This window comes from Xenopus tropicalis, chromosome 2 (genome assembly GCF_000004195.4).
Source record: "Xenopus tropicalis strain Nigerian chromosome 2, UCB_Xtro_10.0, whole genome shotgun sequence".
Lineage (NCBI taxonomy): Eukaryota > Metazoa > Chordata > Amphibia > Anura > Pipidae > Xenopus > Xenopus tropicalis.
Window position 1 is genome coordinate 638249 of NC_030678.2, and position 15090 is coordinate 653338.

The 15090-nt window shown below is 52.2% G+C and overlaps 1 protein-coding gene across 1 annotated transcript in view; it reads left to right on the top strand.

The window, feature by feature from the left end:
• ttf2 (transcription termination factor 2) overlaps positions 1–15090 on the top strand; it is a 41276-nt gene that overhangs the window by 20214 nt on the left and 5972 nt on the right. The window lies entirely within an intron of this gene.

A 15090-nucleotide genomic window follows, 5' to 3' on the forward strand; every position in this document is an offset into this window, starting at 1 on the left:
AAAGCCTTATCCTATCAGGGCACAGAGCAGAGGAGGTTGAGGGGTAGGTACAAAGCCTTATCCTATCAGGGCACAGAGCAGAGCAGGTTGATGGGTAGGTACAAAGCCTTATCCTATCAGGGCACAGAGGAGGTTGATGGGTAGGTACAAAGCCTTATCCTATCAGGGCACAGAGGAGGTTGATGGGTAGGTACAAAGCCTTATCCTATCAGGGCACAGAGCAGAGAAGGTTGATGGGTAGGTACAAAGCCTTATCCTATCAGGGCACAGAGCAGAGGAGGTTGATGGGTAGGCACAAAGCCTTATCCTATCAGGGCACAGAGCAGAGGAGGTTGAGGGGGTAGGTACAAAGCCTTATCCTATCAGGGCACAGAGCAGAGGAGGTTGATGGGTAGGCACAAAGCCTTATCCTATCAGGGCACAGAGCAGAGGAGGTTGATGGGTAGGCACAAAGCCTTATCCTATCAGGGCACAGAGCAGAGGAGGTTGATGGGTAGGCACAAAGCCTTATCCTATCAGGGCACAGAGCAGAGGAGGTTGAGGGGTAGGTACAAAGCCTTATCCTATCAGGGCACAGAGCAGAGCAGGTTGATGGGTAGGTACAAAGCCTTATCCTATCAGGGCACAGAGGAGGTTGATGGGTAGGTACAAAGCCTTATCCTATCAGGGCACAGAGGAGGTTGATGGGTAGGTACAAAGCCTTATCCTATCAGGGCACAGAGCAGAGAAGGTTGATGGGTAGGTACAAAGCCTTATCCTATCAGGGCACAGAGCAGAGGAGGTTGATGGGTAGGCACAAAGCCTTATCCTATCAGGGCACAGAGCAGAGGAGGTTGAGGGGTAGGTACAAAGCCTTATCCTATCAGGGCACAGAGCAGAGGAGGTTGATGGGTAGGCACAAAGCCTTATCCTATCAGGGCACAGAGCAGAGGAGGTTGATGGGTAGGCACAAAGCCTTATCCTATCAGGGCACAGAGCAGAGGAGGTTGATGGGTAGGCACAAAGCCTTATCCTATCAGGGCACAGAGGAGGTTGATGGGTAGGTACAAAGCCTTATCCTATCAGGGCACAGAGCAGAGGAGGTTGAGGGGTAGGTACAAAGCCTTATCCTATCAGGGCACAGAGCAGAGGAGGTTGATGGGTAGGTACAAAGCCTTATCCTATCAGGGCACAGAGCAGAGGAGGTGATGGGTAGGTACAAAACCTTATCCTATCAGGGCACAGAGCAGAGGAGGTTGATGGGTAGGTACAAAGCCTTATCCTATCAGGGCACAGAGCAGAGGAGGTTGAGGGGTAGGTACAAAGCCTTATCCTATCAGGGCACAGAGCAGAGCAGGTTGATGGGTAGGTACAAAGCCTTATCAGGGCACAGAGCATAAGAGAAGTAGCATTTTGATTGGCTGCTGAGAATGACTCGGGGAGTGGCCACTCCTGCCATTAGTGCTGCTGTGGTACAGAACGTGCCGGGGGCAGATCAGCACATTTCTGGGGGCCACAGGGAGAGGAGAAAGTAAGTGGATTCTGTGAATGCAGATCCAGACCAGATCAGGAAGTGGTACCAACATATTAGTGGGGCACCATTGCTATCACATAAAATACGCCGCTATGGAGCTGCAGGGCAGACTTGGGTGTCTCCTCCGCGCTGGGGCAGAAGTGGCAGCACCACAGGCAGGACCGGCGACAGCCCATAAAGGGGAGAGATTGCCCTGACGGCACTGGGATGGGGCAGGAAATTCACTGAGCAACTGCCACCCTATTGCTTGTGAGCCAAAGTTACCTCCAGGTCCTGGTCCTTGGCTGGCGGCCTCCCCTTCCTCCTTCTTCACAGGATCTCTTTGGACACCAGGCTGTACGTGGTCACCACAATGTCGTAGTCTGCCAGCCTACAGGCACAGAGAGAGAGAGATTAGCCAATCAGTGCCAAGCATTGCTGCATGGCTGCGGGGATCAGTCACTCAGTGCCAGGCATGGCTGCGGGGATCAGTCACTCAGTGCCAGGCATGGCTGCGGGGATCAGTTACTCAGTGCCAGGCATTGCTGCGGGGATCAGTTACTCAGTGCCAGGCATGGCTGCGGGGATCAGTTAGTGCCAGGCATGGCTGCGGGATCAGTTAGTGCCAGGCATTGGCTGCGGGGATCAGTTACTCAGTGCCAGGCATTGCTGCGGGGATCAGTCACTCCAGTGCCAGGCATGGCTGCGGGGATCAGTTACTCAGTGCCAGGCATGGCTGCGGGATCAGTTAGTGCCAGGCATGGCTGCGGGATCAGTTAGTGCCAGGCAGGCTGCGGGGATCAGTCACTCAGTGCCAGGCATGGCTGCGGGGATCAGTTAGTGCCAGGCATGGCTGCGGGGATCAGTCACTCAGTGCCAGGCATGGCTGCGGGGATCACTCACTCAGTGCCAGGCATGGCTGCGGGGATCAGTTACTCAGTGCCAGGCATTGCTGCGGGGATCAGTTACTCAGTGCCAGGCATGGCTGCGGGGATCAGTTAGTGCCAGGCATGGCTGCGGGGATCAGTCACTCAGTGCCAGGCATGGCTGCGGGGATCAGTCCACTCAGTGCCAGGCATGGCTGCGGGGATCAGTCACTCAGTGCCAGGCATGGCTGCGGGGATCAGTTACTCTGTTGATGTGGAGCCTCAAATAGTGATGATCTTTCTGCACAACCCAATATACCCAATAACTACTGAACCAACAGTTCCCTGACTGATACAAAGGCAGAATGTGGCCCCCCCTAGAGGAGCCCCGTGGCACTTACACACTGCAGTCCCTTTCCCGGCTGGGGCCGTGATACAGATAAACTCGCAGTCTGCTCCCCGACACTCTCTTCTCCACCTCCTTCTTCCAGTGATGGACGAGAGACGCCGGGCACACAATGAGGGTCCCACGGGTGACTGTGAGGTGGAGTCTGTGGGTGCAACACGGAGAAACCAATGAAATGACAGAAGCCCTGCGACCTATCCAGTGGGAGCTTCCTATACGCTGGCTCCTTCTGCCCCCCCCCGAGGGTACGGCTAGCCCTGGGGCAGGTCCCATACCTGTATGTTACTGTAATTTTTGTGGGGGGCATGGTACCCTGGGCACTGCCTTGGCATAGGGTGCAACGCTGCTGGATGGGGCACAGGGGGGGCTAGTGAGGGGGGAGCCTGTGCCCCATATACATACCTGGGGTGCTAGTGAGGGGGGAGCCTGTACCCCATATACATACCTGGGGGGCTAGTGAGGGGGAGCCTGTACCCCATATACATACCTGGGGGCTAGTGAGGGGGGAGCCTGCTACCCCATATACATACCTGGGGGGCTAGTGAGGGGGAGCCTTACCCCATATACATACTGGGGGCTAGTGAGGGGGAGCCTGTACCCCATATACATACCTGGGGGGCTAGTGAGGGGGAGCCTGTACCCCATATACATACCTGGGGGGCTAGTGAGGGGGGGAGCCTGTGCCCCATATACATACCTGGGGGGCTAGTGAGGGGGGAGCCTGTGCCCCATATTACATACCTGGGGGGCTAGTGAGGGGAGCCTGTACCCCATATACATACCTGGGGGGCTTAGTGGGGGGGAGCCTGTACCCCATATACATACCTGGGGGCTAGTGAGGGGGGAGCCTGTACCCCATATACAACCTGGGGGCTAGTGAGGGGGGGAGCCTGTACCCCATATACATACCTGGGGTGCTAGTGAGGGGGGAGCCTGTACCCCATATACATACCTGGGGCTAGGAGGGGAGCCTGTACCCCATATACATACCGGTTTGGAGATCCACTCCTCCAGCTTCTTCTCTTGCTCGCGTTTCTGTTGCTGCTTCTGCATCAGTATAAGGGCCACCATCGTCAGCGTCTTGCCCAGTCCCATGTCATCAGCTAAGGCAGACCACAAGGGGCATATGGGTGATCGCTACTATATGGTCACAAAGACACACACGTCTATCAGGTCCTACCCTGAGCCCAAACCTTCCATAAGCCGCACCCAGATTCCCCCAGAGAAAGGAGGGAACCAATCAGAAACTCTTGGCCAGGCTTGTGGGACACTAATGGAGACTAATTGCTCATTGGTTGCAGTTCCCTCTGTTCCCCAAAAGGCGGCGCAGGAACCCTCATTCTTGTGCAGCAAAGGGAATCTTGTCTGTCAGGAGCGGTACAGATGGCGGCGCCCACGGCCCTAACGTCACTGCGTCTGGAATACGACTCTTTAACCCTTTCAATGCTGCGTTCTGGCCCATTTGTTTAGCTGAACTCTAGCTTCCTCCTTGGTTCTGACTACAAACCCGTCAGGAGCCGACAGTCTGGGACTGTGAGTTTGAACAATGGCCGGGGTTCAGGCCACAAGCAAGAAGAATAGAACACAGAGTCCCTGGGGTACCGCAGCCAATGTGTTCTTATTCACAGGCTGGATGAGCATCTCCCAGAACCAGCGCCGAGGGGTCCGTAGGGCAGTGTTTTTTTTTGCCCCTTTATAAAACAGATGCATCTATATACCCCCCCAGGGCTATTCCTTTAGCCCACAAAGCCACGCCCACACCTGCATTTCCGTTCTTACCAGAATTCCTCCCCGCGGGGTCTGGGCCTCTCTCCAGCGCCAGCCAAGCCAGGGCCTGTTTCTGGTGCAAGTAACAGCGGGTACCTGAGCAGAGAATGAGAGGGTCAGTAGGAGCCTACAGGGGGGCTTCATGGAAGGACTCTCCCAGCTGCACCAGTTCTGGGGGGTCTGCCATATTGTCAGGGAGCCTTATTGCACCACTGGCACCGCTCTGCCTGCCAAGGAATCAGCCCCCCCCCCAAGTGCTGGAACCTCAATATAAGTGATTATATTATTCCCCCTGTGACACCCCCATTACCTTTAGCCCTGCGGGATCCTGTACGGTGCAAGTCGGGGCTGGGCAGGACTCCAGGCTCTTGTGCAAGTGCTCCATGGCCCCCCATTCCCCCGTGACACCCCCATACCTTTAGCCCTGGGGGATCCTGTACGGTGCAGTCGGGGGCTGGGGCAGGACTCCAGGCTCTTGTGCAAGTGCTCCCCCATTCCCCCCGTGACACCCCCATACCTTTAGCCCTGCGGGATCCTGTACGGTGCAGTCGGGGCTGGGGCAGGACTCCAGGCTTCTTGTGCAAGTGCTCCCCCATTCCCCCCGTGACACCCCCATACCTTTAGCCCTGCGGGATCCTGTACGGTGCAGTCGGGCTGGGGCAGGACTCCAGGCTCTTGTGCAAGTGCTCCCCCATTCCCCCCGTGACACCCCATACCTTTAGCCCTGCGGGGATCCTGTACGGTGCAGTCGGGGCTGGGGCAGGACTCCAGGCTCTTGTGCAAGTGCTCCCCCATTCCCCCCGTGACACCCCCATACCTTTAGCCCTGCGGATCCTGTACGGTGCAGTCGGGGCTGGGCAGGACTCCAGGCTCTTGTGCAAGTGCTCGATGGCCTCGCTGGTGGCGTTCCGTATGGCAAACAATCGCTCCTCGGTCATACGCCCCCCATACAGGGCCTGCCACTCGGGGCTCACTGCAACACAAACGCCACATGGTGGCAGCACTGCACAAGTGCAACGTGGAATTGTGGGTAAGTAGACGCATCATTATACGCACACTTACCTTTATATAAGCTGCTGAAGTTCTGGCTAAGGCTCGGGGCCCGGCGCTGACCCGTGCAGACCCAGGACATAGGCGGGAGCTCATGGAAGGACAGCGGCTTCACTCCCCGGCCGATTCCACTGCCCAGGTTACTAAATGGGTTTTCGGGGGCAGATTTGGGGAGAACTCATTTCTGATTGGCTGCTCCCTGCAGGAGGGAAGATGGAACCCTGATGTGATCAGCACCCATGCGGGGGGGGGGGATGCAAGGGAGGCCCTGTGTTTCCCCCTCAGGTACCCCGGGTACATACCCCCCACTGGGCAGTACCTTTCTCCTCAGCAGTCTCTGGGCAGAGGGACAGGGAGCTCAGGCATCTTCCAGATCCTGCACCTGTTTAAGGAGCCTCACCCCTCGGTCCGGCAGCGCCTGGAGATTCACCGCAGCCAGGGTGGCCTAAAGCAAAACAGAGCTTGGCCAATCAGAAGCATTAATTACTGCCCCCTGTGGTGATGCAGTGTGTTACCCCAGCATGGCTCTGTTATTATTATAACTGCACTCTATTGCCCCGGGGGGGGGGGCATGAAAAGGAGACTGTAGTTCTGCATTCTGGATATTCAGTAGTGAGCCCACATGTACACAAAGGGTTAACAGATAGCTTTCCTATCACATGACATCAGCTGAGGGGTAATTCTGGACAAGAGACATCCTAAACTACACAACAACCCTTACAGCTACACTACAGACTGGGGTGGGGGCAGGGCCAGAGCCCCCCAGGAAAGGAGACCCCACTGGATCAACAAGGATCCCTGCAGCATTGGGCTCAATGGGATCTGCTCTGCAGTGCAACCTAGCTTGATATAACTCTCTAAGCTGAATCACCCTAAACACAACTCACATCAACCTGATTGGCTGGGACTGTCGTTTGGGTGTGTCCTGGGAATAGGGCAGTGTGGGTTATGGTTGGCTGAATGGTCTCCCCCTTGTATAGAAACAGCATTTGTACTTATTTTATACCTTTCATTTCTTTTGTAAATAAATATATCACTGCAGAACTGGGGGTGCCAGGGTTAAAGGGGTACACACACCTTTTTCTGTTGGAGTTGAGCGCTGAGCTGGGAGTGCAGAGCGGAGGGGCTTTGGGCCTCGGGCGATTGGTTGAATCCAGGGAAGGAGGTGATGGTTCTCTGTTTCCCGCACCCGATGTCCGAGCCGGGGGGCCAGGGGGGGCTTCTCAGTTCCAGGATAGAGGAAACAAACACAACATCCTCCTCCTCCTGTTTGTGGGGTACGTGGGCGCTGTGGCCCCGCTCTGCCTGTGGGCTGGGGGTGCTGCTGGGTGTGGCTCTCTGTGAGCTGGGCACCTTCTGTTCTGACTTGTGAGCCAGTGTGAGTGTGAGTGTGAGTGGGCCTCGCGGTACCACTGGCTTGTGTCTCACCGTTCCCCTCATGCCCCTTTGAGGCGCTGCTTTCCCTGGTATTTGGCCCACATTCCTGGGGTGTTTCTACCACCCTCCCAGTGTTCTCCTCAGGTGCAGATTCCTGCTCAGTCTTCTTCACTTTCATTCCACTGGGGTAATGGCTTGTCCCTCCATCCCTGGTGTGGACTCCTCTCCTCCTCCTGAGCCTCTCCAAACATCTCCCTCTCTCCCAGCACATGACTGACCTTCTCACAGGCAGACTTGTGTTCCTCCTCCCCAGAGGGCTTCCTCGTATCTACAGAAGAATTTTCTCCTTGGAGCTGGGACCACCCTGTAGAACAGGTCTCCTTTCCTCCCCAGAGGGCATCCTCGTATCTACAGAAGATTTCTCCTTGGAGCTGGGACCACCTGTATGAACACACAGGTCTGCCTTTCCTCCCCTGCGAGGTCCTCGTATCTACGAGAGTAAGCCCTTCTCCTTGGCACGCTGGGACCACCCTGTAGAACAGGCTAACTGTTTCTGCCCTCCTCTCAGAGGGCAATCTCTTCTGCACATCACGTCCATAACTTACTATCAAAAACGAATAGTCCTAACATACAACATATAAATGAAGAGCGTTCCAGCCATACCCTGGTAGATAGAGAAAGGTCTTAGCGCTCCAGAACGCGTCGCCTCATATTTGTTAAAAAGTGAATCTGATTCACCTTTTTAGCCCTGTAATGATGCGTAACAGCTAATGACATTCCACACTGGTAGCATCATTCATCATCTGTCCACGAAGCTAGCACACCCTATTGTGTGTTTATCAAACAGAGCCTCCCTCCTTACCATCCACGTTACTAGAGAGCACGGTCATGCACGTCAGTCCATTCCATACATGAAAGATCTGTGTCTCTTCTTGCGAGGAAAACACAGATTTTTTTAAAATTCATTTTGAATTTCGAAATGGGCATCTAGACCCACCCTGATTATGAGTAACTACTTCGAGTTTTTCCCACGCTTTTCCTCCCCAGGAGGGCTGCCCACAGCCATCTCTTCTTGCATCCTGTGGGCTCCTGATATAAACCGTTTCCAGCTTCAACTAACTTTTCATAGTCTATGCGCTGCAAGTTCTGGCCCAGTTTGATACACCATCCCCACCGGTGCCATCAGGACATCGGCGCTATTGCTCAGCACAAGACACATATGGGAAGGGAGCAAGATAGCAGCTCCAGTACCTGTGTAAGAAACCAAAGTCCAGCTGGGACTCCCCCATTACATGGCGAGCGTGCGATGTATAGACGAAGTATATGTATGTTTCGCAACGTCATGTTCTGGCCTTTAAGCGTCCCTTCATAGGCAGCTGAGCTGCAAAGCGTCCAGTCTCTCAGCACAACGAGCCACTGATGCTCTGGGAGTCTCACATACTATCTGAATGCACCTATAAAAGAGTTACAAGGCTACAGAGAGTTTCTATCACTTCTGTGTTGCTTTTCCCAGTGTGAATAAAAGTTTAAATGCAGAGGCCGAAATTATTTGCTATGTAAAATCGGGGAATAGGGCGACTGGAGGGGACGAGAGCTAATACAGTGAGGCGGAACAGTCTCTTGGATATAAATACCTGCCCTCCCCAACGCGTAGTTAAGGAAAGAGGAAAAATAGAAGAGAATTCATTTCATCGAAATTGGGACCTAATACCAGCACAGTGCAATGCCTAAATATATTCCCCCCACCGGCCTGTTATATCTATGCATATAGAGTGGCGTCCATATGTCTCCTTAAAGCGGCCATACCAAGGTTTTCACTATTAACAATACGCGCACAATAAGCAACTTGTATTTTAACCTGCTCCACCTCATCGTTTCTGGAGGTGTTCTAATAGTGCTACAACAAAGTGTATGCATTTATATCTACCACGCGAGCGCCTTTATCGCCCATGAAATGCATACGCACCTCTTCCATACCCCTATCCATGCCAGTACTGTGGCCAGTTTAGCCTAGGTAGGTCCCATATCTTACAACTCGAGATACAGCGAACTGTGCCCTAGAAGGTAGACCCCGTTATCTAGAGTGATGTGACTTCTCACTTGGTAATGGGTAGGCAGTGCCTCCTATTGTCGTATTTACACTGTTACCACAAACTGGCATACGTAATCTTATTTTGTCAGTCGCTGCAGCACCACAATTCTATTGCACACCCAATCTACTCTTACTGTACTCAATTATAACGCGCGCACTTCCATATGAAAACAAAGCCAGCACCCACATTGAATTATCTACACGTATACTCTGAGTGAGGGTGTGGAATGTAAACCAGTTAAGCGGTCTGTATGACACCGGTTATTTTTCATTTATTAGGCTTGTAGTGTTGGAACCTCCTTATGTGACCAACGATATATATGGTATTGGGGTCAGTTCTGGACTATAGCACCCTGTGAACTTAAAGCCACCACGGTGTTGTGCCGTGATCTGAGAGCTCTATGAGTCGAAGTTTACACGCAGGCGAGCGAGTCGTAGACATACATCGACTATACATGCTGTTAGACCTCCAAATATACTTCCTAATGAGAAAGGACTTGGTTTTATTCGAGGCTATGAGTGTGCACCGTTCCCTAGATCAAAAACATCAATAACAGTGAGCTCGGTGAGCGATGCAGTTGTGTTGCCACCTGTATTATATGTGCAGAATCGAGAACGTTAACAAGGCGTCAGAGTAGATGAGGAGGACAGCAGGCAAGACGACAGTTGAATAAGTTGTTTCCAACATAATTGTGCTTTCGAGTAAGAGTGGCACACAATGGGTGTGAGACCAGGAGGCGAAACCGATTTGAGTCACTTTTGGGTCGAGTGCCGACGGAATACATTGGGAGAGCGTGTTGGGCATTCGACAGGTGATATCGACGCGAACGGGGTAGCTTACTCAGTTACAGATATGATACATCATTATGAAAAGGACCCTCAGAAATTACCAGCATGTCTAGGGTTGAGGGGTCGGAGCAAGTGGACTGCAGGAGCTGCAGTGTGATATGCTGCAATCTAACAAGGAGTATCCACGATAAGTACACATAGCTTCCAGGGTCAGTTATATCATGAGAGGGAAGCCAAGTCCCTTGGGTGATGAATTAGGGTATCGGGTATGCATGGTGCCAGATGGACTCTAATGCTTGAATTTCTGAAACCAGAACCAAATCCAGTCTCCAATCCCCTTGATGCTCTCTACACCAGAAGAGAACTAATAGACTTTCCTTTGCCCACATTCTTGAGAGGGAACAGAAACAAATGCGTCTTGATCTAATAAACTGAAGATAACAAAGAATGACCTAACTCTACCATTCTTGCGGGGAATGGACAAGATTAGGGTGCGTTAGACTGGAGAGGACGGAGGTAAAACTGCGCTGCTTTTCGCGCATTCTATGGTGCGAGAGGAGTGGGCTTGAACCCAGCGATCTTGGAGGATCGATGATCTATCCGAGCGAAGTGATCTGAGAAAAAAATTGCTTCCAGCCGTTGGTGTGCACGCTGCTATGGGAACACGACGGGAGTCAGGGAAGATTTCTTGGAGACTTGAGATGAACTTTCCAAGCTAATCCAGACTGGACTGCCTTTCCCAGGTAAAGGATGAAAAAGAAGCTCCCTAAGCCCCGGACTCCTTTGCTAAACAATCCCTGAGCCTCAAAAATATTGCATTTAAAGCATAACGTTTGGCCTTTCTTTTGTCAAAAGGGCGAAAAGGAGCTGAGCAGTCAGTGGGTTTACTTGCCCTCCAGATGCCTTTGTAATCACCTTGTTTGGCGCCAAGTTAGGGGAGCGCGGTGCCGCGTATAAGAGGCAAGCCCATGCAAAAGTCAGAAGGGACGGTGCATTAAGTGCTCACTTTGTAAGAGGGACACATCGGGACAACATGAAATGTAGAGAGCGCACACCTAAGCGTTGGATGCACATTAAAGCGTACAAGGAAAGCCGGGAACGTGGGAGCTGAGAACCTTTGTGAAAAGTGGGGACGGGGTGGGACAGAGGACGTGGGTGGGTGACAGAGGGACGGTGGGAACAGAGGACGCGGGTGCGGGACAGAGGACGGGTGGGGGACGTGGGACGGGTGGGGGACAGAGTCAGGACGTGGCTGCCCAGAAGTAGCCACCAAGCATTAAGCTGATACCTAACTAAAGATTTAAAAAAATGGGAGAGTGCCTGAACTATGGTCCCTGCCGCCAAGGGTTGTTTTGAACCACCAACCTGACACTCAACTTCATCCATTCACTGAACACAGACTCTGCCCTCCAAGACAAGTTCATTCTACAAATCTTTGCACAGAAAGAAGGTAGACCTGCAGTGCTCACTAATGAATAAGGAACACATTATTCCAGGCCAATGGAAAAAACCACATAAAAACTGATCAGAAGAACATGAAATAAAACAAGATGTGGTATGTATGGTTAGTGTGGCCCTGTCAGCAAAGTTAGCTAGGAGAGGGGAACATTCTGACCTGGCGGGTAGGGGGGCAGGGGGAGGAACCAGGCCAGGGTGTAACTGAGTGACGACATAGAGGGCGCTGTGGGGAAGGACATGGAACGGAGCTTGTTTTATGCCATTCTAAACATATGCCTTTATGCTGTGTCTAGTGAAGAACAGTGGGATAGGTGCCTAACGGTGCAAGAGAGAGAAATGTTCACAAGGCATTACAGTTATACAATGTCTTGTATGGGATGTATAGCGGGATGAGCGTCAAGTAGCGCGACGCGTGAGCCAGTGCTACCTTGGGCGTAAGGCACGTGATTAAACGAGGACGTTTAGCAATAGCAAGATAGCATTGTTGCGAGCGTCTACCAGTACATGATGTCTAACTCAATGTATTTGGGTGTTAGAGTCAGCGTGCGACCAGTCTGTTGCCAATGAATCAGAAGAGTGTCAGAAGTGGAGAGAACAGGAGGGATCTGAAGCACGAGACACTGACAGCTATAAGGGAGGGAGACGGGAGGAGAAGCACATCATACACGAGGTTGTGTGCCGGACACGTATATGGGGCAGCCTTGGGCACGTGCGTGATGCGTCACGGCCCTACTCGGTGATTTAGTGAGACAGTGATTACTATAGGAAAGCAGAGTTCAAGAGTTGTCATGGTTACACGGAGGACAAGGCATAGTCAAACGGTGTACTTCCAGATTCGGCCGAACCCCCGAAAAACCTTCGTAGTTATGAGGGATTCAGGGACGTGAGAAGCTGACATTGGGAACCAACTCCCTAATAGGCATATGGCGTGACAAAATTCGCCATGATTTTTTAGGATTTGGATTTCATTTGGCCCAGGAGCGGGGATTCGCCCGAGATCAGAGCAGATCCATGACCAAAAAGAGGGGACCCGAAATCCTCTATAACTGGTGGAATCCGGTCAGGCATTCACGGTGCATTCCCCCAATAAGAACGTGATCGGAGTTGATTACGAACACTGTAGCGATGGCGAACTGCCTTGACCAATGGAGTGAACAGCGCGTCACTGGTTGTTGGCGTAAAGAGCATCGTTGCTAAAGGTCGTGGTTCATGGGTAACTTTTGGCTGACAGCGATACGGTCTAACTCCTCTGCTGAAACCGGAAACCCCTGCCAGCACTGGTCTTCACCAACACCCTTTTGCGGGCCCCAGAACATTCTGCTGCCGGAACTAACAGGGAAACCTGACCATATTGGAATTAGACCAGAGGAACCAAGAGGGAAAACTTACTCTTAGCCAAGTTCACCCACTCGTCTTCTCCTTAGACTAGCCATTGGTCCCTAAATTTGAAGTCTGCACCCTTGTTTCTGTCAAAAATAATACCCCAAAAACACTTGGAACCTTAAGATTACTCTGAAATTTTTCAGTCATTAGATTCTCCTAAATAAGCCCATACGTTGTCCATAAATTGTGAAACATAGTCTTATTGTCACTTAAAGCCCCAGACCAGAACTTCAAAAACAAGTCTGTTCATGCGGTGACTGTGGCTGGAACAGGCGGTGCGGTCTAACTCTCTTGAAACAGGTAAACCCCTGCCAGCAACCGGTTCTTCACCGACGCCCTTTTGGGGCCCGAACTTTCTGCTCGTGGGTAACTGATGGGGCTGGTAGCAGACGAGACGGGATCGCGGTGGGGATGCATATCAAAGGCGTGTGCACCGTCTGTAAAGACCGGTGGGAAACCCTTGTTTAACAGACGATAGGGTATCTCGCGACCAACCGGGGCCCCGGAACTTTCTTGCTGCGGAACTAACTGGGTGGGGGAGGCCTCAGGTGCGACACGTCGGCAGATGTAGGACCAGAGGCAAACCAAAGAGGAAAAAATACTCTTGGGCAAGTTCACTCCACTGCCTTTCTCCTAGACTGCCATTTGTCCCTAAATTTTGAATGTTCTGACCCTTGTTTCTGTCAAAAAATACCCCAAAACACTGCGAACCCTTTAAGATTTACTTCTTGAAATTTTTTCAGTCATTAGAATTCTCCTAAATAAGCCCATACGTTGTCCCTAAAATTGTGAAAAAATATCATTAACTTCACACATAAAGCCCCAGACCAGAACTCAAAACAAGTAAAGTCGCTCGTGGGTGGGGGGCAGGGTAACTGTGGCATGCGACACAGGGCGGTGCGGTCTATGACTCCGTGCTGTCAAGAGCGCGAGGACGGGGAAACCGCTGTGTTAGGAGAGGCAGCCGAAGGTGTACTCACCAACCCCTTTTGGGGGGTCGCCGCGGCGACAGACTTCGACTCGTGGCCTGCGGTGTCGGGCAACTAACAGAGAGACCTGCACACTTTGGAAGTGACGTGAGGACCAGAGGAAGCCTAGGAGAGGAAAAAATGAGTTGGGTGGTTGGGGCGAAGGTTCACAACCACACTGTCGTCTCCATAGGACTAGCCAGTATCGGGTCCCTAAATTTGAAGTCTGACCCTTGTTTCTGTCAAAAAAACCCCAAAACACTGGAACCGTCTGTGGAAGGGCAAGAGGCTGATCCGTGAAATGTTCGGTGGGAGGTCATGGTCTAGGATTCTTCACGTGAGAACGGATAAGCCGCATGAGCGGGCAGCAGGGACTCAGTGTCCCTAAATTGGTGGGCAAGTAGAGTGCCAGACGGTTGATCTTCACATAAAAGCCCGCAGGACCAAAGAGCTGGCAGAAAACAGAGGGATTGAAATCTGTTCATGGGGTGTAGCGTGTGGCCAGAGGGAAGGCTGACAAGCGGTGGGTGCGGGGCTCTAATCACCAGTGCGTGAGCTGGAGAAACAGGGGAAACCCTGCCAGGCACCGCGTCTTCACCGATGCCTTTTGGCCGGCCCCGGAACTTTCGCGTGCGGCGGAACTAACAGGGGACCTGCACCACTTTGGAAATTAGGACCAGACCAGAGGGGACCAAAGAGGAAAAACATACTCTTGGCCAAGTTCACCAGCGTCTTCTCCTAGACTAGCCATTGGTCCCTTAAGTTTGTAAGTCTGGCGGAGCCCATAGGGTATATCTGGCACAGAAAAATAACCCACAAACACTGGAACCCTCAAGATTACTATTGAAATCTCCTAAATAAGCCCATATGTTGTTCCACTAAATGTGAAAAGTAGTCTTATCGTTACATAAAGCCCAGAAGGAGATGAACTGCAAGAGCAAGGTCGACCGCCAGTATGTGTATCGGCAGGTAACTGTGGTGGGCTGCCAAGCGGACGCGGGCTGCTTGGGGCCATGAACGATATACTGCGTGTGAAACGGGTAAACCCCTGCCAGCCCGGTTCTTCACCCGGACTGGCGGCGCTCTATGGTGACGGGGCCCGGGGAATCTTGTGCGGCCAGGCTAGACCGAATCTAACAGGGAAGCTGCACACGTCGGAATTAGGCCCAGACCAGAGGAAACAAAGGGAAACATGTACTCTTAGCCCAAGTTCACCACTGTCTTCTCCTAAATAGCCATTGTCCCTGAAATTTTGAAGTCTGACCCTTGTTTCCTGCCAAAAAATACCCACAAACACTGGAACCCCTAGATTACTGTTGAAATTCTCCTAAATAAGCCCATATGTTGTCCATAAATTGTGAAACATAGTCGATTATTGTCACTTAAAGGCCCCGACCAGACTCAAACAAGTCGTTCATGGGTAACTGTGGTGTGGCGTGGGC